Source organism: Elephas maximus, chromosome 2, assembly GCF_024166365.1.
Source record: "Elephas maximus indicus isolate mEleMax1 chromosome 2, mEleMax1 primary haplotype, whole genome shotgun sequence".
NCBI lineage: Eukaryota > Metazoa > Chordata > Mammalia > Proboscidea > Elephantidae > Elephas > Elephas maximus.
The window spans coordinates 176,656,080-176,681,077 of NC_064820.1; the positions used below are offsets into that span (position 1 = coordinate 176,656,080).

General features: G+C 45.0%; 1 long non-coding RNA gene across 1 annotated transcript in view; it reads right to left on the minus strand.

Moving 5' to 3' along the window:
- LOC126061915 (uncharacterized) overlaps positions 1-24,998 on the minus strand; it is a 153,993-nt gene that overhangs the window by 104,087 nt on the left and 24,908 nt on the right. The gene's annotated exons all lie outside the window — the stretch shown is intronic.

The following is a 24,998-nucleotide window of genomic DNA, read 5'->3' on the forward strand; positions in this document are numbered from 1 at the left end:
GCGTTTGGCTGCTACCAAAAGGTCGACAGTTCGAATCCAATAGCTGCTCCTTGGAAACCTTGCTCTGTCCTATAGGGTCACTATGAGTTTGAATTGACACAACAGCAACAAGTTTTTTTACAGCTGGATTATCCCACTTATATCTTCATTTATGTCTTCACTATGGAAACCCTGGTGGCTTAGTAGTTAAGTGCTATGGCTGCAAACAAAAGGGTTGTTAGTTCGAATCCGCAAGGCGCTCCTTGGAAACTTTATGGGGCAGTTCTACTCTGTCCTATAGGGCCGCTATGAGTTGGAATCGACTCGACGGCACTAGGCTAGGTTTATCTTCACTATGGCAGCCACCACCAGGCCCTGGGGGAACTCTCTGTTTACCTCTGGATCCACCTATAGAAGAAAGTTGATAAGGTGCTCCTGCCATCTATCTGTTGCCCTTGTATTCACCTAGCTTCTGATCGCCTACCTTCCAAGTTCTTTTTATTTCTTGACACCTCACCCGTGGTCAGTTTGGACTTCTCATGCCCGTGGTCTGGACTTGTTGCTTCTGAGCACACCCTGGCCCTTTGTCTGATTTCCCCAGGCCTGTTTTCCTCAAGCTTGTCTCCACAAGCCGTCACAATCGCAGCCACCACAGAACAAATACAGAAGAAACAAAGCCATAACTTCCCAAACATCCTTTGAGATGACAGAGTGTAGCAGTCTGCTTGCAAATTGTTGGACAAGGAATGGGTGGTCACATCCAGCCACGAGTAGGCTTTTGCCCTTTCTGATTATTCCACAACCTAAGCACTTGCTCACACAACCACAGCTGCACGCTGACCCTTCTTTTTCCTGATTGGCCTTCCTGGTAAGGGGGAAGACGGTGAATGGCAAAATGGCAAATCCTAAGAAAGGGAGTGTTCAACTTCTCACCTTAGCCGTACTCACAAGGAAACAGAATTTCATCCAGATGCATGGAAGGGAATTTAATATTTCTTATCAGTGATGACTTCTTGATGTGCACGGACGAGCTACAACAATACGTGGGCCTCAGTATGTAGGGTACACAGCCAACCCAAGGCCTCCCTAACACCTGTCCTCAAACTGTTGCCCGATCATCTACAGATAAATCACTCAAGGAGCCTATGAAAAACATAGATTTCTGGGTCCCATCCCCAAAGAGTCTGATGCAGTAGGTCTGGGAAATCACTAGGTTTGAGGGACACAGGTTTAACCTACAAAAGGAAGGATCTGGGGAGGATCATGTCCAATTAGGAGGTTGGAGACAAATGTCCAAAACTCATTTGATGGAGACATTTTGTTCTTCTCTGAATCTCTTGGGAAAATGACATGGTGGCCAGAAGAATTGTTGGTATGTGCTATTCTCTCCCATTAAAAGGAGCTAAAAAAGCCCTGGGCACCAAGATGTGAACTGTTTCCTTCAGAGGAGAGTGAAGTCTCTAAAAATAGCTTTGGAAAATAAGGAGTTGTAGAGGTTCAACAAAGAAAATAAGTCAGAAATAAATTTGATGCTGAGAAAGAAAGGAGGAGAAAGAGGCAAACTCTCACAGGCAACAGAGAGGAAGAGGCTGTTAGCTTGGGTAGGTAAAAGCAGGTACATATTTCCCACCCACAGAGCTGCTGGCTGGCATTCCTGTGGCGTAAATCAGTCCCTCCGAAGGAAGGGAAGATGACTCAGAGAATCAACCAGGATAGGCTAGGTTATGGCAGGGTAACAAAAAAAACAAAAACAAAAACAAAAAAACCCCAAATCTCAAAGGCTTAAAAATTCAAAGGTTTATTTCTTACTCATGCTCCTTGTTCAGTGATGGTTGGTTGGGGGGGGCTCTGCTCCTTGACATCACTCGGGGGCCCAGGCTGACAAAGGCTCTGTCTCTATGTGCTTCTAGGAGCACTATGGTGGGATAAACGGAGGTACCCCATTGTCTGGTACAGCTATTAAATGCATCTGCCTGGAAATTATACTTATCACTTTTACTCATATTTCATTGGCTGACATGACTCTGTGTTCAGCTGAGGTGAGGAGGTGAAATCATATGAAATCATAGCATGCGCCCAGAAGGAGGAGAATGGGAATAGGTGTGAACAGCTCTACCGACTACTAAAATCAGACAAAGGAGCTGAGGGACGGGAGATGGGGGATAGTGGAGGGATGCCCCTTTGGAGTCACAATTCGCAATTTGGGTCTCATCTCTCTCCTTGCCAGTCAAGAGGAGCAGACCCCTGCTATGGTCCCAGAGAGTATTCTGGGCTTCACTTCCTGCCTGCAAGAAAAAGACAGTGTAGTGGTGAATACCACCACCCTCCTGTCAGTTTGTCCTACTGTGGTGGCTTGTGAATTGCTATATTGCTGGGAGCTATGCCACCAGTATTTCAAATACCAACAGGGCCATCCATGGTGGACAGGTTTCAGCAGCACTTTCAAACTAAGACAGGCTAGGAAGAAAGGCCTGGTGATATATTCCCAAATATTAGCTAATGAAAACCTATAAATCACAGTAGAATATTGTCCAATAAAGTGCTGGAAGATGAACCCCTGGGTTGGCTGGCCCTCTAAATACACATGGCTGCAACAGTGGACTCAAGCACACCAGTAATTGTGAAGATGACACAGGCCCAGATGATGTTTTGTCCTGTTGTACATGGGGTCTCCACGAATCGAAGCTGACTCCACAGCAGTGAGCCACCAGGGCCCTGGAGCCAGGAAGACCACTGTTCATATCTGGAACCTACCAGTTGTATGACCTGGACCAAGTCCTCATTTTTCTTGGCTGTCTGAGGCGGATGACAATAGTGCCCACCTCACAGTGTTGTTGTGATGTGTTGGAATGAGATCTTTCAAGTGCTTTAGGGCAAAGCCTCGCATACTGGGCCATGAAAGTGAACCACTGGGGATCTTGCTAACATGCATTTCCAATTCAGGAGGTCTGGAGCGCAGCCTGAGATTCCGCATTTCTAACAAGCTCCCAGGTGACACCAATGTTGCTCGTCCATGAACCAGACTTTAGTAGCAAGAATTTAGAGCAGACAGTGCCCAGACATGGTACCTGTTGCAGTCATTTAGTGCTGTTGTAACAGAAACATCACAAGTGGATGGCTTTAAAAAAGGGAAATTTATTCTCTCACAGTCTAGTAAGCCGTGAGTCCAAATTCAGGGCGTCAGCTCCAGGGGGAGGCTTTTTCTCTCTGTCGGCTCTGAAGGAAGGTCCTTCTCATCAATCTTCCCTTGGTCTGGGAGCATCTGAGAGCAGAAACCTCAGGTCCAAAGGAGTGCTCTGCTCCCGGTGTTGCTTTCTTGGTGGTATGAGGTCCCCCTGTCTCTCTGCTCGCTTCTCTCTTTTATATCTCAAAACAGATTGGCTCAAGACACTATCTAATCTTGTAGATCTCATCAATATAACTGCCACTAAATCCATCTCATTACATCATAGTGACAGGATTTACAGGGAAATCATATCAGAACACAAAATGGTAGCCAATCATACAATACTGGAAATCATGACCTAGCCAAGTTGACACATATGTTTGGGGGACACGATTCAATCCGTAACAGTACCCAAACAAAACCCACTGCCATCAGGTTGATTCCAACTCACAGTTACCCTGTAGGACAGAGTAAAATTGCCCCATAGGGTTTCCAAGCCTGTAAATCTTTACAGAAGTAAACTGCTGTATCTTTCTCCCACAGAGTGGCTAGTGGACCTGAACGGCCAATCTTTTGGTTAGCGTCTAAGCACTTAACCACTGCACCATCAGACATGGTAGATTGTACATATTTTTAAAAACTGAATTGAGACAGCCAAGGATTCGGATGCCCCCACCCTCAATGAATGGAAGTAACAGCTGCTTGTTGGTACTAATGTCCGTGTCTGATGCTTTTGGCGACATGTGCTCCATGGACGCCTGGTGGTTAAGGGAGTAGGTGTTAGAATCAGGAGGCCTGGGTTTGTATTTGAGCGCCACCACTTAGTAGCCAAGTGGCTCGGGCCAGTCCTGGCAGCTCTCTGAACTTCAGCCCCTGCACAAGGGAGCATAATAATATGGGTCCACAGTCACTCATCTGCAATTCCAAGACCTGGTGAGTTCTGGAAACTGCAAGTTTTTCCTCAGCTTTGGCATATAGTGACTAGGTGGCAAAGCCTGACTGTATTGACGTGAGGCTATGGATAGCCTTTCTTTATCCCTCTTTTGTGACTACTATGTTTCACCACGGAAGTGTGAATTTTTGATGATAAGATGCTGCTGCAGACCCCGCTGAATGTGTGAGACAATGTACAGTACAGAAACCACATCACCTTCCTAGGAACTAAAAAAGTCTAATTTCTGGCCTAAGAGTTTGGGAGAAGTCGTGGACCTGCAGTGCCTCTTTCTCCCATCACTGAAGAGATTAAGGAAAAAAATATATGTAAAACACCTGCCATATAGCAAGTACTCAACAAATAGGAGTTACTATTGAAATTGCTGCTTTTCCCAACAATTCACATGGACATATGGAAGGCGGTTGGAGTTTCTTGAGGTGGCTGGGTGGTGCAAACTACTGGTGCTCAACTATTAGCAAAAGATTGGTGATTCGAACCCATCCAGAGTCGCCTCAGAGCTCTCTTGGCACAATGATTAATAGCTAAGCTGCTAACCAAAATGTCAGCAGTTCAAATCCACCAGCTGCTCTTTGGAAACCACATGGGGGCAGCTCTACTCTGTCCTGTAGGGTCACTTTGAGTCAGAATCAACTCAACAACAATAGGTTAGAGGCACCTCAGACAGGCCTGGTGATCTACTTCTGAAAACTCACAGCCTTGAACACCCTAAGAAGCAGTTCTACTCTGCACAAATGGGGTCCTCATGAGTCAGAATCAACTCGACAGTAATTAACAATAGGAGTCTCTTGAAGGCACAGGAGAAGGTCCCCTAGAGGTAGGCAGGATAGGATCTAGCTTGTTCCTAGCCATTTTCACCCCTTGTTTATCTTCTTGTTGTTGCCGTTGTTAGCTGCCATCAAGTCAGTTCCGACTCATAGCGACCCTATGGACCACAGAACGAAACGCTGCCCAGTCCTGTGTCATCCTTACAATCCTTGTTATGCTTGAGCCCATTGTTTCACCCACTCTGTCAATCCATCCCATTGAGAGTCTTCCTCTTTTCCACTGACCCTGTACTTTACAAAGCATGAGGTCCTTCTCCAGGGACTGATCCCTTCTGATAACGTGTCCAAATTATGTAAGATGCAGTCTCACCATCCTTGCTTCTAAGGAGCATTCTGGTTGTACTTCTTCTAAGACAGATTAGTTCATTCTTTTGGCAGTCCATGGTATATTCAATATTCTTTGACAACACCACAATTCAAAGGTGTCAGTTCTTCTTCAGTCTTCCTTATTCATTGTCAAGCTTTCACATGCATATGATGCGATTGAAAATACAATGGCTTGGGTCAGGCGCACCTTAGTCTTCAAGGTGACATCTTCGCTTTTCAACACTTTTAAAAGGTCCTTTGCAGCATGTGATATTAATATCACATGCAAGCAAAATTTTGCTGAAGATCATTCGAAAACGGCTGCAGAAGTATATCGACAGGAAACTGCCAGAAATTCAGGCCACTTTCAGAAGAGGATGTGGAACCAGGGATATCATGGCTGATGCCAGATGGATCCTGGCTGAAAGCAGAGAATACCAGAAGGATGTTTACCTGTGTTTTATTGACTATGCAAAGGCATTCGACTGTGTGGATCAAGACAAACTATGGATAACACTGCGAAGAATGGGAATTCCAGAACACTAAATTATGCTCATGAGGAACCTTTACATAGATCAAGAGGCAGTTGTTCGGACAGAACAAGGGGATACTGATTGGTTTAAAGTCAGGAAAGGTGTGCATCAGGGTTGTATTCTTTCACCATACCTATTTAATCTGTATGCTGAACAAATAATCTGAGAAGCTGGACTATATGAAGAAGAATGGGGCATCAGGATTGGAGGAAGGCTCATTAACAACCTGCATTATGCAGATGACACAACCTTGCTTGCTGAAAGTGAAGAGGACTTGGAACACTTACTAACGAAGATCAAAGACCACAGCCTTCAGTATGTATTACACCTCCACATAAAGAAAAAAATCGTCACAACTGGACCAATGAGCAACATCATGATAAACGGAGAAAAGATTGAAGTTGTCAAGGATTTCCTTTTACTTGGATCAACTATCAACAGCCATGGAAGCAGCAGTGAAGAAATCAAAAGATGCATTGTATTGGGTAAATCTGCTGCAAAGGACCTCTTCAAAGTGTTGAAGAGCAAAGATGTGACCCTGAAGACTAAGGGGTGCCTGACCCAAGCCATGGTATTTTCAATCACATCATATGCACGTGAAAGTGGGACAATGAATAAGGAAGACTGAAGAAGAATTGACGCCTTTGAATTGTGGTGTTGGTGAAGAATATTGAATATACCATGGACTGCCAAAAGAATGAACAAATCTGTCTTGGAGGAAGTATAGCCAGAATGCTCCTTAGAGGCAAGGATGGTGAAACTGCATCTTACATACTTTGGACATATTGTCAGGAGGGATCAGTCCCTGGAGAAGGACATCATGCTTGGCAGAGTACAGGGTCAGCAGAAAAGAGGAAGACCCTCAACAAGGTGGATTGACACAGTGGCTGCAACAATGAGCTCAAGCATAACAATGATTGTAAGAATGGCGCAGGACCAGGCAGCGTTTCATTCTGTTGTGCATAGTGTCACTATGAGTCGGAACCAACTCGACGGCACCTAACAACAACAACAAGAACCTTTGCAGCAGATTTGCCCAGTGCAATGTGTCTTTTAATTTCTTGACCATGGGTGTTAATTGTGGATCCAAGTAAAATGAAATCCTTGACAACATCAATCTTTTTTCCATTTATCATGATGTGGCTTATTGGTCCAGTTGTGAGGATTTTTGTAATTCATACTGAAGACTGTGGTTTTTGATCTTCATCAGTAAGTGCTTCAAGTCTTCTTCACTTTCAGCAAGCAAGGCTGTGTCATCTGTATAACGCAAGTTGTTAACGAGTCTTCCCCCTATCCTGATGTCCCATTCTTCTTCATACAGTCCAGCTTCTCAGATTATTTGCTCAGCAAACAGATTGAATAGGTATGGTGAAAGGGTACAATGCTGACACACACCTTTCCAGACTTTAAACCACTCAGTATCCCCTTTTTCTTTCCGACCAACTCTTGATCTATCTACAGATTCCTCATGAGCACAATTAAGTGTTCTGGAATTCTGGTTCTTTGCAATGTTACCTGTAATTTATTATGACCCACACAGTCGAATGCCTTTGCCTAGTCAATAAAACACAGGTAAACATCCTTCTGGTATTTTCTGCTTTCAGCCAGGATCCATCTGACATTTATCTTCTACTTTGTCCTAACAACAACAACAAAAAAAAGACATGGAAATGAACGTGCACAGTGAGCATGCAGACAGGGAGAACTTGCAAAAGCAAGACTTACCAAAACCAAACCCACTGCTGTTGAGTCAATTCTGACTCATAGCGACCCCACAGGACAGAGTAGAACTGCCCCACAGGGTTTCCAAGAAGCACCTGGTGGATTCGAACTGCTGACCTTTTGGTTAGCAGCCGTAGCACTTAACCACTACACTACCAGGGTTTCCTAAAGCGAGATGTAGGCAGGTGCAAAGGGTCCCTCTGCCTAGAAAAGCATCCCAGCAGGAATCCAGCTTCACTGTCAGCCAAGGACAGCTCCTTCCTTGATGCCTCTTTGAATATAGTGGAAGAGTCTCACTCTCTCACTTTAGCAAAGGACTCTGAGGAGGGAGGCGGGATTTCCATTCCTTCCTCCACCATTCACGCACTGGGAGAATTTGGGGAATTCATTCATCTCCTCTGGCCTTGGTTTTCTTATGTGAAAATGGGCGACACTGCAGTCCCTTATTGCTAACAGCCTTGTTGCTAGCAAAAACTGATTGCCTTTGCATCACCTCCAACTCATAGCAACTCCATGTGTGTCAGGGTGGAACCGTTCTCCATAGAGCTTTCAGTGGCTGATGTTTTGAAGTAGATCACCAGGCCTTTCTTCCAAGGCACCTTTGGGCAGACTGCCACCTCCAACCTTTCAGTTAGCAGCCCAGTGGTTTAGTGGTTTGCACCACCCCGGTACTCTGTCTTATTGCCTGGTGCACTTAAAAAGCAATTGCAGATGTAACTGCATCTTAAAAGGGAAAATCTGTATGTGCAAATAGAGTATGATTATTAATTATCAGGAGAGCAGCGAGAGGACTGACATCACACAGGGAACTCTGGTTAGGACCCTTTTTAATCATACTTCTGTCGTCAACTCCAATGGCCTTGTTATTTGTGCTTGGCTCCCTTACCTGCACCAAGCCATTTGAGCTTGTCAATTAAGGCCGAGTGATTGGGTTTTCACAAGATGGGAATTAACCAAGCCCCTCAAGCCCCACCATCTCTTACAGACAACCGAAATCAAGACTTTAGGGTATCATTTAGGCCAACAATTAATAATTGCTCACACCCATTGCCCTTGAATCTATTCCAACTCACAGTCACCCTGTAGGACAGTGTAGAACTGCTCCATAAGGTTTACAAAGAGTGGCTGGGGGGTTCGAACTGCCAGCCCTTTGGTTAGTAGCCAACCTTTTAACCACTGTGCCATCAGGGCTTCGATACTCCGAAAAAAACAAATACAAACAGGATGCACATTTGTGAATTTGCCTTTTCCACCTGTCTTATCTTTAGCTACATCTGCAGACTTCTTAACCAATGGCTTCTTACTGTCTTCATGTCTCATGTGAAGAGCACTGGCTTTGGGGTCAGACAGACAGGAGTGAGCCCAAAGCTATGCTCTTCCACTGCCTTATGATGTGTCTTTTAGCAAGTCATTGAACTCTCTAAGCCTCAGCGTCCCCATCTTGAAAATGGGGAAAACAACTACCTCACAACGTTGCTTGGGTATGTAAATAGGATGTTAAATGTTAAATTTCTGTTGTCTCAGAAATTCAATTAAAGTCCAAACACTGAAGGGAGTAAATACCTCTATATTCTAAACAGAGGTGGTAGTTATGTCAGTAGGCTTAATAAAAGATAGGATAGCAGAACCAGTCTGCCAACAATAAACCACACTGAACTAACTCCAGCCACAGAAGAGAAGACTGGTAATTCAAAAGAGATTGGAAAAGTCTAGAAAGGGATTCTGTTGCATGTCCCCCCCCGACTCATGAAAAAGGAAAAAGTAATGTCCCGATGCAAGCCAAATATATTGGAGGAGGGGTATTGCAGCCAAGAGAAATATTTACAGAGATTGGAGATGCCTAGAAGAAGCTGTGCCTGGCACTGCACCCCCCACCAGGTCCGTAGAAAGGTGCAGAATCACAGAATGCAGTGCTGTCATGGGACTGGGCTCAAGAGCAGTACAGGGTTCCTGGGTTTAGTGGGTTGAATACTGTCATGGATTGAATTGTGTTCCCCAAAATATGTGTCAACTTGGTTAGGCCATGATTCCCAGTATTGTGTGGTTGTCCTCCATTTTGTGATTGCAATTTTATGTTAAAGAGGATTAGGGTGGGATTGTAACACCCTTGCAAAAGTCACAACCCAGATCCAATGTAAAGGGAATTTCCTTGGGGTGTGGCCTGCACCACCTTTTATCTTAAAAGAGATAGAAGGAGAGGGAAGTGAGCAGAGAGTAGGGGACCTCATACCACCAAGAAAGCAGTGCTGGGAGCAGAGCATGTCATTTGGACCCGGAGTTCCTGAGCACAGAAGCTCCTAGTCCAGAGGAGGACTGATGAAAAGGACCTTCCTCCCAAGCCTGTTACCAGTTGCGGATCTGACACAAAGGGTCCTTGTCTTTTCCCGAGTAAGAATACACGCGAAAGACAAACTTTATTTTTAGCAAGCTTTATTTTCATGAGTCAAGCAAAAGGAGTCAGGGGGGATCTAAGCCTCTCCAAAAGACTGACTCGAAAAGGGAAGCAAGGCTAGGGCTTATATGGGTTCGCTGGAAACAATAAAGTAATGAATATTTAGTGGGCTTCTTTCAAGGGGCAGGTACTTCTCAGAATGGCGGTGTATGCTATTTAGGTTGCTACGCATCTGGAATCTAAGATGGAACCCGCTGATATTCAAGATGGAGTCCTCTTGGCAGCCCTTGGCATCACTTATTATGGGATATAGCGCACGAACCCTTGATCTTCGGCACTACATTGCCATCTTCGGAGGGCTAAGGAAGCTCAAACAGCAGTCACACTCTGCTCCTCTGCTCATAGGAAGCCTGCAAAGGAGGAGGGGACTAGAAAGACACTAAGAAGGAGATAGTAATTCATGGGCTGCCCCAATCCTATCTCATGTTGACAGGGTGGGCTCCTGTTTACCCAGCTTCTGGATGGTAATCTTTTTAAAAGTTCTTTTGTTACACCAGCACAGTTAACCCTATCTGTCTCAAGCTGGCAGAGAGAGAAAGCCTTCCCCTGGAGCTGATGCCCTGAATTTGGACTTCTAGACTACTACAATGTGAGGAAATAAATTTCTATTTGTTAAAACCATCCACTTGTGGTATTTCTGTTACAGCAGCACTAGATGACTAAGATAAATAGTGTTCCCCCAAAACAGTTCATGCCCACTCAGAACCTGTGAATGTGACCTTATTTGGAAATAAGAACTGTGCAGATGTAATTAGTAAAGAATCAAAATGAGGTCATCCTAGATTATCTGGATGGGCCCTATACCAAATGACTGATGTCCTTATTAGAGGCACATAGAGACACACAGAGAAGAATAGAAGACCCTGTAAAGATGGAGGCAGAGATTGGAGTGATGCTGCCACAAGCCAAGGAATGCCAGGAGCCACCAAGAACTGAAAGAGGCAAGGAACAGATGCTTCCCTAGAGCCTCTAGAAGAAGTGTAGCCCTGCCAGCACCTTGATTTCAGACACCTAACCTCCAGAACTGTGAGAGAATAAATTTGTGTTGTTTTAAGCCACCCAGTTTGTGGTATTTGTTACACAGCCCTAGGAGTCTAACACGCTGGGATAGCAGGGCATGAGTTTGGTGGCATTCATGACCACAGAGTCTGGGCATTGCAGAAGGCAAGAAGGTGAATGGAGCCAAGGGCCACAGTGGGGCCAGGAAATGGGGAGTCATGGGCAAGGCAGGACATACGAGTTTCCCATGGGCCAAGGGGATGCCGCAGAAGCCAGGAGAGCTTAACCAGGGCTTGAGTAAGGTGTTTTGGCTTGGATAGTCAGGACAGGACAGCTGAGCAGTGTCATTAGAAGTCAGCCTTAGTGTTTCATTAGCAGCCACTGATGGCCCAGTTCCAGCCTTCCTGTAATAGAGTCCCTTTTCCTCAATCCCCTACCCTGACTCTGAGGCAGCCGGCAGCAGACAGGAAAGTTGAGTACAAGGGAAAAAAGAGACCTCCCTCTAACCCTACTAAAGCTCCCTAAAGCCTGAGCTGGGGGTTGGAGGGCCTTGCATAGGATGGGAGATGAAAGTTTTGTTACAGCAACGGCCAGTTTACCAATTGCCATCATGTCGATTCCAACTCATGGAGACCCCGTGTGTGTCAGAGTAGAACTGTGGTCCATCGGATTTTTAATCGTTGACTTTTCAGAAGTAGATTGCCAAGGCTTTCTTCTTAGGGGCCTGGATGGACTCAAACTGCCAATTTTCAGATAGGAGCCAAGTTCATTAACCATTTGCACCACCCAGGAACTTCATAGCAACTACAGGACCTGCATTGAGTGTTCACAACCAAACTGTGCTTATTTTCATAACCTAAACTGAAGAGGAGACGGATCTGTCACCAAGGGACTGAGAGCAAGTCTACAGAGCATTTGGGGATGCAACATTTGGAGAGGAAAAGAAACCTATTTCCTGTTTATGATCCCTGCCGCCTTTGGGTTCAGCCCAATCAATAAATGGGTTACATATACCAAGTGCTTAACTCAGGGACTGGTACGTGGCTAAGGAGTCAAACAATGGTGGTTATGACTATTATTTTTATATCAACTTCCATTGCAAATGAACTTAGGCCTTTTAGCCAATGTACAGAAATACAATATGCACTAAAGCCTGAGAAAGCTAGAGCCTGTATAAGGCAGGGCGGAAACCTGTCAGAGAAGGAAAACTCAAAAATTCTCCACTAAAACGAGCAATAGAAAAGTTGTAATACTGCAGCTTGTCAAAGGTGGAAAACTTGCAAGACCTGGAAAAAGAAGGCAGTGCCGTCGAGCTCCAGACCTCATAAGTTCCGCTGTACCTAGTAAATGAGAGGATAGATTTCTTATCAAGCTTTCAAAAATTACAAGAGTTTCTATCTTCAGAGGTGACTTCAGAATCATCTTTACGATCAGGCTGCCGTGCAGTCTGTCAGTATATTGTAATTGAGACCTGCAAAGGCCCTTCTCACACCTCTGACCATTGTGACAATGTTGTGTCTGCCACCAGCTGCAGCTGCAGGGAGGTAGCCTGTGATTACAACTGCGGCTGGTTACCTCCCCGATGCCTGGCTGAGCTGTAATGAGAGTCGGATGCTGTTGGGCTCCCATCAGAAGATTCCCCAGCATGCTCAGAGCCTTTTTCTCATTGTCCACCATCAAAATCTTCCTGTTCCAGGCTCGTTTCCCGTGGCTCTTGCTCTCTGCTTTCCTAGCGTGTCTGACTATTGTTAACGTATATCCAAGAGGCCAAGGACCTGGATTTGAGTGCTTCTTCTGCCACTTCCTCTCACCTGGTGTCAGCGTTCCCATCTGTACAATGGAATTGGTGATGCCTGCCCTGTTTGTCACTCAGGGTTATTCTGAGATTCCATTGCACTAGTGGATGTGGGAGGGTTTGGAAAACATCACAGCGTCATGTGAACGATTACCAAGCAGCTAATTGGTATTCTAGGTGGTCCCGGGTGGCACAAACAGTTAAGTGCTTGGCTGCTAGCCAAGAGGTTGGAGATTTGAATCCACCCAGAGGCATCTTGGAAGAAAGGCTTGGCGATCTGCTTCTGAAAGGTCATAGCCATCGAAACCCTATGGAGCACAGTTCTACTCTGAATCACACGGGATAAGCATGAGTCAGAATCACTCAACACAGCTGGTTTGGTTTGGGGTTTTTGCATCTGCCTTTTCCTTTTTTTGGTCATGACTATACTGCCTTCCTTTGCTGTACCCAGATAACACACATACATGTGAATAGGTTGGAGTTCAGTGCACTTCAGAGGGGCAATTCTAGCATGATAGAGGCAGGGTGAAACACCTTTGACAAACCTTCATTTGTCCCACTACTACTCAAAGATCCACCCCTGCCACCGATACTAAAATCCCCACAGACTCAGTGTTTGTTTGTAGTCTACTCCCAGACCTGCCCAAACTTTGCTGATTTATTATTTAAAAAAAAAAAAAAATTACTATCAAAATTGGAGGTCCCTCTGGAAGCTTCTGCCTCTTTCATGAAAGCGTTGCGTAGGCTGGACACTCGGTGCCTCTGGAACAGTTAATATTGGGGCTCAGGCCAACCCTCCTCTTACATAACAGATTGCAGTTTGATGTCCCCACAAGGGTTGCTGGCTACCTCGTTCACAGGCCTGCCCAGACTCACCTGTGCAGCCCTCTGTACTGGCCCAGAATCTTCTGAGGAGAGGCTTGTGTCCTCGGTGCTAATAAGCAGCAAAAGGACTCCCAAGCCAAGAAAAACATTTCGGTCGGCCCCCAAGAGGTAACATCCAAGTCCATTTGTGGCGTCAGACTGAATCAAGCAAGTAAATCTGAGTCAGCCCCTGCCCAAAACCTCAAATATATTAATATCTTGCACGTGTCAAGAGAGTTATTTATGAAAGTATTTGCTTGTCAACCCCAGGAGGACATTCTGTACTTTTTTGCTGGAATACTGCTTATTTATGGACCATGGCTCAAATGCTAACTTTGGCAGGAATATTTATCAGAGAAAAATTGTATCAGCCCCTCGCAAAGCACAGCCTGCGCTTGGTCTCGGTGGCGAGGTGGCTGGGTAGGAGCCTTATAGAGAGCTAATCGGTGCTCTGCCGCTGCAGAGAACGAATTCCACATGTGGACTTCTGCAGGGGAAGGGTTTCCATTTCAAATAAGAGGCTCGCTCTGTTTTTCTTCCTCCTTCCTTCCTTCCTTCCTTTTCTTTCTTTCTGTCTTTCTCTATTTCTTCCTTTCATTTAACCTCTACACCCCCATTCTCAACCTAGAAGCATGCTCAAATAATTAATAACTAACCCTGGACATTTAGGGTTAGGGCATGCAGTCTTCTGCGTTTGATGCATTAGCACCCCCCACCCCCGCGACCTTATACAGTTCCTCAGTTTGAAGTGCTAGCCTTCTGATCTCCCAGTTTTAATATCTGGTTATCTATTCTTTAGGTCCCTGGGTGGCACAAACAGCTTAGATTAGCTGCTAATCTAAAGGTGGGCGATTCCAGCCTACCCAGCAGTGTTTCAGACGAAAGACCTAACAGTCTGCTTTCTTAAAGATTACAGCCAAGAAAACCCTGCGGAGCTCAATTCTACTGTGTCACACACAGGATTGCTGTGAGTCGAAATTCTAGCAGGTGACACACAAAGTCACTTGTCTGAAGAACAAGGGGCTCAGTGCAGTGGGGGGGGGTCGATCCTGATCTGGGGCAGTAAAACACCCAGTGAGGGCCTGTTGACATCAGCCTTCCCAGGAGTCCCCGTGGGGCTAGTGAGCCTCCAGCATTTCCTGTAGTCAGCTTCATCAGCCAACAGAATCCTCTGCTGACAGGGGTGCTGGACCCATCCTTCATCACAGTGGATTTCTTAGTCTCTCGTGAGCTTGGATGATGAAATTGTAATTTATTTTTCCACCCTCTCCAGGATTGAAGAGCCGAAGAAGGAAACGGCCTCTGAGTGCATGTGCGTTGTTCAGTAACAGATAAAGGAAGACAGAGGCCCAGGGAAATAGATCTGCACTCTCAGAGAGGAGACATGTATGATCCACCCTGAGGTCTTTGTGATGTTTTCCCATGGCTGTGACGCCTACACTTCTGTTCTTAAAAGCCTGTCTACCTTGGTTTAAGAGCTTATTCCTAAAGTCTTGATCTGTAGGGAAATACCTGCCATTCTTGGAGATGAAGCAAAATCCCTTTAGCTAGTTTCTTACCATGCCACATGATGGCAATATTAAATTTTTATCATTATTGCCATCTATTAAATACTTTTAATTTATACTTAGCATTTAGCACATTGTATTTCCAATTCTTAGAAACTGCCAAGATCTTATTATCCCTATTTTAAAGATTACAAAAAACTGAGGCACCGAGAGGTTAAGCAGTTTTCCAATAGTCACACAGCTGAACACAATGGAGCTGGTATTCGAACCGGGAACTGATGAGAGAAAAGGAAAAAAGATAAGAAGTTGAAGGGGGAAGCTGAACCATAAAACAGAGCCAGCAACTCTTGCAAGTTTGTTGTTGTTTTTCCGGAGCTGCTCTCCCAGTCTTGGCTGACCTCCTGAGGGATGCTTGCTGCCTGAAGGACACGTCCCTTGTTAAAGGACTCCAGTGTGTGCATCCAAGGGGGCTCTGGGGTGGGAGGCCTCCACGGGGGAGAGCTCCGTGTCATCCTTGGGATTTTTGGCACTGGAAACACCAGTAGATCCAGCATGGGGTTATTCAGGGCCAAGTCAGGAATCTAAAATCCCTGAAAGCATCTCAGACTGGTCACTGGGACTTGAACTCCACCAAGCGTCTCTCCTTGCCAAGGTCAGGGCACGGACTCAAGCTATATCTCTAATCTTTCCTCTCTTACCCCTGGCCTTAGCCCACCCCACAGTTGGTATTGTGCCTGCAGGGAGCAATGCCTTCTGGGAGAGGCAGGTCCTGGGGCCTCAGACCACAGTCCAGGGCCAGGAGGCTATGGGAGGGCTTCTCCAGGGGTGTGAGGGCAGGATGGGGGAGGAGCTATAAATCCCAGGCCAAAGCCAGCCAACTCCCTTTGGGAGCAGTGACAACAGGGCAAGAGAACTTGTTGAAGGACTTCAGGCAGCATCCAGACCTTGGCAGGAGGAGGGAGGTGTCTAGAGGCTTCTTTCAAACACAATTTGTTTCGTGGAGTCACCGCATTTTGAAGTCTCCACATCCTTATGAGTTTGAGGGGAAACTTATGACCTTGCTTGTCATAGGAGAAACATCCATGAAGTAAAGGTACCCCAGGTTCTAATCTTTATTCAACTCATATGTGAACTTGGACATGTTTTGATGACTCTATCCATGCTTTAGGCTTCTCCCCTGACAAATAGGAAGAACACTGTATCCCCTTTATTAGAGGGCGTTGTTAGTTGCCGTCAGGTCAGCCACTGACTCATGACAACCCCATGCACAACAGAATTAAATGTTGCCTGGGCCTGTACCATCCCCACAGTTGGTTGCAGGTTAGACAATGTTCCATTGTGATCCATAGGGTTTTCACTGGCCAATTTTCAGAAGTAGATTGCCAGGCCTTTGTTCCTTGTTCGTCTTAGTATGGAAGCTCTGCTAAAGCCTGCTCGGCAACACAACACGCAGCCCTTCTTCCATAACAGACAGGTGGTAGCTGCACAAGAGGTGCGATGGCTGGGAATCAAATCTGGGTGCCCCTCGTGGGAGGCAAGAATTCGGCCATTAAACTACGCATGCCTCATTATTAAAGGGTAATAGTCACTGGGTGGAGCAAATGGTTTACTTTTGATTACCAACCTAAAAATTGGCAGATCGAACACATCCAGTGGCACCACGGAAGAAAAGAGCTGGCATTCTGTTCCCGTTAAGATTACAGCCCAAAAAAACCCATGGGGCAATAGTACTCTGTAACACATGGGGTCACCATGAGTCAGAATCAACTCGAGAGCAAGGGTTTGTTTTTTGGGGTTTTTAAATTTGTTTTGTTTTTGGTGAGTCGCATACTTAAGCCCTTAATTTAGACCAGCTCCTTCATTCTTGGGCATGTGACTTTGGATAAGTTACTAAATCTTAGGTTCCCCATCCTCAAAACGAGAACAATGATATACCTACTCTCTAGAGGTGGTATGAGGATAAACGAGAGCACGAATATGAAGAAGTTTGGTTTCTGGCACGTAATTATAGCTCAGTAAGTGTGAGTTTTGTTTTGTTTTGTTTTTTTATTAATTGAACTCCCTGGAGACATATTAAAACAATGGAGATGAATGTGCTTGGGACACTGTACGTTAACTTGAGATGGGTAATTTAAGTTCAGAAATGCGAGTCACATCTGAGGTTATAAAAACTGCACCCGACTAACCTCATTAAAAGAAAGTTTATTTGCTGGGAGGGAGGTGGGCAGATGGAAACTCTCAGCAAGGGGAGTGGTGCTCTGGATCAGGGCTAATGGCCAGGTAGGCACTGCTAGAGAAGAGGAGGATGAGGGCTCTAGAAGGTACCTCTGCCAGGCAAGCAATGGCCCTCCCTTACTCAAAAGTACCACCTAAAGAAGGACTCCTATGAGTGGGAGTAGTGGGATTTCCAGACTTGGACTGCACTGAGCCAGTGTGGGCTAGTGGGAAAGCAACTACATTGACGGCAGAGGCTCCTAGGTTCAAATACTCTCTGAACCATTTCCTTAATGACCTTGGGCAAGTTACTTAGCTTCTTTGAGCCTCGGTTTCCCCAGGCTATCAAGGTGGGGATAATAAATGCCTATATTTCGGGTAAGGATTTTTAAAACGTAACATAAGAGATGTTCGACTCATTAGGTGCTTTGCTTCTCCTGTTTCACCTCAGTGACATGAGCTAGTAGACAATGCTGTAAAATGAAAGCCCACGCCTTTGTTAATGCCTTTATGGCAGAGCACGGGATACTTGGAGACAGAGGGTCAACTTCCAGTCAGGAAACTGAGGGAACTGAGGCAAGAGGCTCTACAACCCCTCAACTCTAGAAATGTCAGATTAAATATTAATTTAATTTATGTGTGTGTGTGTGTGTGTGTGTGTGTGTGTGTATACATATACCCATCCATCCATTGCCATCGAGTTGATTCTGACTCATAGCAACCCTATAGGACAGAGTAGAACTGCCCCATAGAGTTTCCAAGGAGCGCCTGGTGGATTTGAACTATCAACCTTTTGGTTAGCAACTGTAGCACTTAACCACTATGCCAGCAGGGTTTACACACACACACACACACACACACACACACACACACACACACACACACACACACACACACACACACACACACACACACACACACACACACACACACACACACACACACACACACACACACACACACACACACACACACACACACACACACACACACACACACACACACACACACACACACACACACACACACACACACACACACACACACACACACACACACACACACACACACACACACACACACACACACACACACACACACACACACACACACACACACACACACACACACACGCCTTATTGAAAATCAAGAAAGAAAACCTCCAGGTGCCAGGAATGCAGTAAAAAGATAGAACTCTCTAGATGCAGCACATCTCACAAGGGGCAGGAGATCCCAGCCTTGGGGACTGCCTGAGGAACTTTGGAAACCCACGGCTGTCCAGAATAATGGTCGTGAGCCTATGTAAAATCCTCAATCAGCAAAGAGCCTGCTATGTCTGATGTGCTACTCTTACAGACACAGAAAAGTAGAATTGGACACTGTAGAAAGGTTAATCCTAAAGTATTCAGAAAATTCTATTACTCAGAATCCCACGCCCTGCCGCTTCCATTTACTCCAGTTTTCACCATGTATATGAAGAAACGACTGTGCTGACTTTCCCTTTACCCATAATCACTCAGTGTGTTCAGCCATTTTTCTTTTCTGCTTTGCTTGGCTCTTTTGGAGGAGAACAGGAGACCCTCCCCAGGCAAGAATAAAATAATCTGACACTGATATTCAGGGACTGTGAACTTATTTCCAATGCACCACCAAAGATTTTTTTTTTATTGTAGTAAAAAATGTATATAGCACAAAATTTACCAATTAAACCTTTTTTATGTACATTTCAGTGACACTGATTACTTTCATCGTGTCCTGCAGTCCCCGGTGTCAGTTGCCAAATTTTCCATCACCATTAACAGGTACTCACTGCTTTCTAAACCACCACTCCTTGTTTTCCCCTCCCTCCCACCCCTGGTAACCACTAATAAGCTTTGTTCTCTATACATTTGTCCATTCTAGATATTCCATAAAAGTGGGACCACACAATATTTGTCCTTTTCTGACAGACTTATTTCACTCAGCACAATGTTTTCCATGTTCATCCATGTTGTGGCATGTATCAGGACTTTATTTCTCTTTATGGCTGAATAATATTTCCCTGGTGGTGCAGTGCTTAAGTGCTTAGCTGCTAACCAAAAGGTCGAAACAACCAGCAGCACCACGGGAGAAATATGTGGCAATCAGCTTCGGTAAAGATTTGCAGCCTTGGAAACCCTATGGGGCAGTTCTACTATGTCCTATAGGGTCACTATGAGTCAGAATTGGCTCGATGGCCGTGGGTTTGGTTTTCGGTTTATATAACTTCACTGAGCCTCATTTTTCCATCTATAAAATGGTTGATGGCAGCGCCTACCTCATAGTGAACTCTCAGTAACGGGTTGTTATTGTTCATACAAAGAAGGCAAATAAGTGCTGGGCTGGTTTCCTTCTGCAGATCTGAGCTTGTAGGTGAACTGTCATTAGGCCAGACCCAAGGAATTACCCCTTTCCCACTCTCCTTTGTATTTTTTTTGCCTTCCACTATTGGAAGGATCACGATGACGGTCATTCACTCATTACAGAGACTTTCAATACTAGGGATCCTTCCAAGCAACTTCTAGCTTCTCATACTCAGAAGACACTGCCATGGTTGCTGCCCCAGAGTCATCCCACAATTTCTCCTCATTACAGGGGACAGCCCAAATATTGGCAGCTAAAACCATAAGTAATGTTATCAGGGCCAACAACAAGAAGAAAGCCACAAATTACTTAAGGGTAAAATCACCTTCCAGTAAACAATCCTAGCTAATTGCCCTGAAAAGAGAAGCTTTCATCTCCCCACCCAGTTCTCCCATTCCTTTGGAAATCTATTTCAGAAAGAGAGAGACATAAATACAGATTAGAGCACAAATAAATGGCAAGTGAGTCAAAATATTTAAAGGAAAGGAGACTGATTCATGCGTCTCTGATTGCAGCTTGTAATTGCCCCTTTCATGCTTACTGGGCTTGCCGGGCAAGACTAGGACACGGGGAGGCCTGATGCAATAGCAGGTGCGGGGTTCTCCCTCACATGACTAGGCAGTGCCACTGTTTGGGCCTCGTTCACAGAGTGCCAGAGGCCAAGGAAGGAAGGAAGGAAGAAGGTGGAAGCATGTCAGCAGGGATGGGTGTAAGGTTGCAATATCAAAGCCAGGGAACATGTAAGGCAAACTAGCAAGGTGGTTGAGAGCCCAGATTATGAAAACAAACAGACATGGTGTACATCCTACCACTTACTGTATCCTTGGAGGGAGGGAGGGAGGGATATAAAGAGATAGCTGCTGTTGAGCCAACTCCAACTCATGGAGACCTTAGAACAAAACTTTCCCTAGCCCTGCATCATCCTCACAATTGCCAGTATGTTCAAGTCCTTCATTGTGGCTATTGTGCCAGTCCATCTCACTAAGGGTCTCCCTTGCCCTCGTTGGTCCTCTACTTCACCAAACATTATGTCCTCCTCTAGCAGTTGATCCCTTCTGATGACATGTTCAAAGCAGCAAGTTGGACAATGCTGCAATCCACAGGTTTTTATTGGCTAATTTTCAAAAGTAAATCACCAGGTCTTTCTCTCTAGTCTTAGTATGGAAACTCCACTGAAACCTGTCCACCATAGATGAGCCTGCTGGTATGTGAGATACCTGTGGCATTATGCAAAGGCATTCAACTGTGTGGATCATAACAAATTATGGATAACACTGCAAAGAATGGGAATTACAGAACACTTAATTGTGCTCATGTGCAACCTGTACATAGACCAAGATGCAGTCACTCGAACAGAGCAAGGGGATACTGCATGGTTTAAAATCAGAAAAGGTGTGTGTCAGGGTTGTATCCATTCATCATTTTCTCAGGGTTACAGAGAAGGCAGAAAGTTCCTGAATTCCCATTTTCTGCCAAACACTATTCTGGATGGGTTAAGTATGTCTTCTCATTTATTCCTTATAACACCTCTCTGAGGTAAGTATTTCTGTCCCCAATCTATAGGTGAAGAAACTGAGGTACAGAGATGTTAAGCAACTGCACCCACACGTGGCCACCAGTTGTTCAAGCCACAAACCTGGGAGTCATTATTGGTTTCTCACTCTCACTTGCCCTCCATATCCAAACCATTACTGAATCCCATTGATGCTTTTCCTCCTTAATGTTTCTCCAATTCATTGTGTCTTTCCATCCCCATCGCAGCTGCTATGGTCCAATCTACCATCACCTTTCAGTTGGATTGCCACAATCGCTTTGTATCAGGTTTCCCTGGCATCTTGGACTGCCCTAACCCAAATCCATTTTCCACACAAAAACCAGCATAATTTTCACCAGATAAATCATATCTCATCCCCAGCTTAAAAACCTGTAATGGCTTCCCAGTCCTCTTGGGATAAAGCCTTGACTTCTTACCTAGTCCAGCAATCCTGGTCCCTGGCCCATTCCTGCCTCATCTCATCCTTGGTCCCTGTGCTTCAGCAGTATACACTTACTTTTAATTATTCAAGCTCACCAAGCTCTTGACTGTCTCATGGTCTTTGCACATGCTGGCCCTAATCCTCGGAATGCCGTACCCACTCACACCTGGCTGTCACCAACACTTTGTGGTTGACTACTACCCAAAAGATTGATGGTTCAAACCCACCCAGTGACACTGTGGAAGAAAGACCTGGCAATCTGCTTCCATAATGATTACAACCAAGAAAACCCCAAGAAGGTTATTTCTACTCTGTAACACATGGGGTCACGATGAGTTGGAATCAACTTGATGGGAACTGGTTTAATGACAATGTAGCCTTCAACTCTCAGTCTAAATAACTCCTCAAAGAAAGCTCCCCTGATCACCCTCCTCTCTGAATTATTTCCACCTTGTCATTCTATGGTTGGACACCATATACGTCTTCTTCAAAGATTTCGTTACAGATTGTACCTGTTTATCGTTTAATATTTATACTTCCCAAGGGGACTTGATGAGAATGGAAACCTCATGTTTAGTTCACTATTGTATCCTCAGTGTCTAGTACACAGGGCCTGCAATATTGTTGGTGCTCAGTAAATATTTGTTGAATGAATTTATGAAAGGCAGCATTGACATTCAAGCTGGGTTTGTATGACTCTGAGGCTCTTTCCACCACATCACGCAGGCAATTGCCTCTTGAAGGTCATGATTAAAATTCACCCATGACATAACTTCTGCATCTGACTATGATGAAGTACCTTGATTCAGACCAATCCTCCCACTGAAAACAACTATAAAGTCTGAATTAATTATTTTTTAAGTCTGTTTGACAGCATTAGAGAGCAACTGAGGCAGCCAAGATCCCAGAGAAAGGGAATTCCAAGGGAAGTGAACCTGACATTTTGCTCCACTTTCTACCGTAAAGAATTTGCGAAATGCTAAACTGGATGGAAGTCCCTGGGTAGCAAGAATGGTTTGCACTCCACTACTAACTGAAAGGTTGGCTGTTCAAACCCGCAGAAAAAAGGCCTGGTGATCTACTCCCATAAAGATTACAGCCTAGAAAAACCATACGGAGCTCAGTTCTAACCCATAACACTGGGGTTACTGTGAGTTGGAATTGATTCGATGGCAATGGGCTTTTTTTTTTTTTAACTTGGTGGGAGTGAGAAGCCAGTAAGCAGAAAGCAACTCATCAGAAGCTAAAAAACAAATTCTCACAGATTAAAAAATAATTAAATAAGTTGCCATCGAGTCAATTCCGACTCATAGTGACCCTATACGACAGGGTAGAGCTGCCCCATAGAGTTTCCAAGAAGCGCCTGGCAGATTCGAACTGAGGATCTTTTGGTTAGCAGCCGTGGAACTTAACCACTACGCCATCAGAGATAGAGAGACAAAAATTGGAGCTGCCAGATGCTAAGGATGAGGGATCCTCGTAAACAGGCCAGGCTTGCAATCAAGACCAGGAATAAAGACAAACTGGAAATAGACCAGCCCTCACTAAGATTAAATCTCGGCATAGAACCATCTCAACCCCTGACTGGATTGGCATGATCTGCTCCTACACTAACTGCTGGACCAACGAAAATAGTTTTCTCTGGAGAAAGATGACATCTTCTAGAGCTTCCACTATTTTTCATGCACAATGTTCAGCATTTTTCTCATTGCAGCCCTAAGAACTATGTCATCTTCAAAGAAGATGTAACGTGAATCCCATGTAAGTCTGAATCCCTTGGACAGGTCCAGACAGATTCTAGGGGTGGAGAACAGGGTGAGGAGAAATATCCTGAATGGCTAGACCAAAATGGCAATTTGAAGTTGTTAACGGCGAGCTGAGCTGACCGGAATTTCACTGTGAAAATAGAAAGCTGCTTTCTGTACAGTCACACGCAGACATAAGAAGACCCTATAAAAAGGACACCCAAAGCAAATGTCAGCCAAGGGGTGACTTCCTTTTTGACCAGCTATGAAATTAGCTTCACGTTATTAGAATAATGTAATGCTACAGCTGGAAGGGCCTTTAGCATTTGTTTAAGCCAAACCTCTAAACCTTTTGCTTTCTTTGACTGAGGCCCTGAGAGGAAATGGTCCTCCTGTATTTATACAAAAAATTCAGAGTTGGTTCTTGAGCCCAGGTGACTGGGCTCCCTGTCCAGCAAGACACCCTCCCCTATTCATGGTGTAATTGAAGCTCTGAGCTCAGACGGTCTAGCCGGCAGCCATCAACACCACAAACAGCTTCAACAAGACAATAAATGTCATGTTAGATGTCAATTGATAAACGTGATTCCTCCTCAGCAAAAAGGAACCTTAATGGGAAGAACACAATGGGATTCCCATGGAATTAAATTCTTCATCTCCCCAAGAACACCACAACAATTTCCAATTTATAGTGTTGTCCTAATAAATACAAAGGAAGTCGTAATTCTCTGCTATTATTTAAAATAGTTGAGAAGCCCTGGCTAGAATAACACCACCTTGGGCAGGATGTTTTCTATCAAGTAGCAGCTGGGCCCTTACAAAACACAAGATGGGCACTTCCATCTGTGCTGTTACCTTGAAAATAACAAGGCAGAGCCTCAGAATCTGAGAAAATGACAGCAAACAGGGTGGCAGGAGGTCCAGGTTCTAGTCCTTGCTTTGGCACTTTCTGGTCTGAGTGCTTTGAGCAAATTTCTTAAACTGAAATAAGGTGGCGGTCTGAATCCACCCAGAGGTGCCCCAGAAGAAGGATCTGCTGGTCTACTTCCTAAAGGTTACAGCCTTGAAAACGGAAACACATGGAGTTGTCATGATTCTGAATCACCTTGACCGCAACAAGGTTTTTGTTTTTTTGTTTTTGTCAAGCTCTCTGCTAAGAGCTTCCAAGCTGCCTCTCATGTCACCCTCACCACAACCTTCTAAGGGAGAGATTGAGGAAATAAATGGAGGCTCAGAGGGCTTTCAACCTGTTTAAAAAGGCCATGTAACCGGTATTGACAGTTGGGATTCAAACTCAATTAAAAGGCCTTTGGTTCTAGAACCAGAATCTTCTCCATTTTGTTCTGTTTTCTTTGTTTTGGGTTTTACCAATGTCTTATTGCCTTAGTCTCCTCATCTTCGTGCAATCCCAGCTGAAGCCTCCCACCTTTTGGATATCTAAATAACCTTGACTCGAATGTCACCCCATCCACTGCCTGTGGTGGAGCAAGTCCTCATGGGCATGTCTTACCATAGGACATAGTCTTTGACTTTGGATTTGCAAGTACTGGCCCTGTCCAGTACATTCCAAAAGTCATG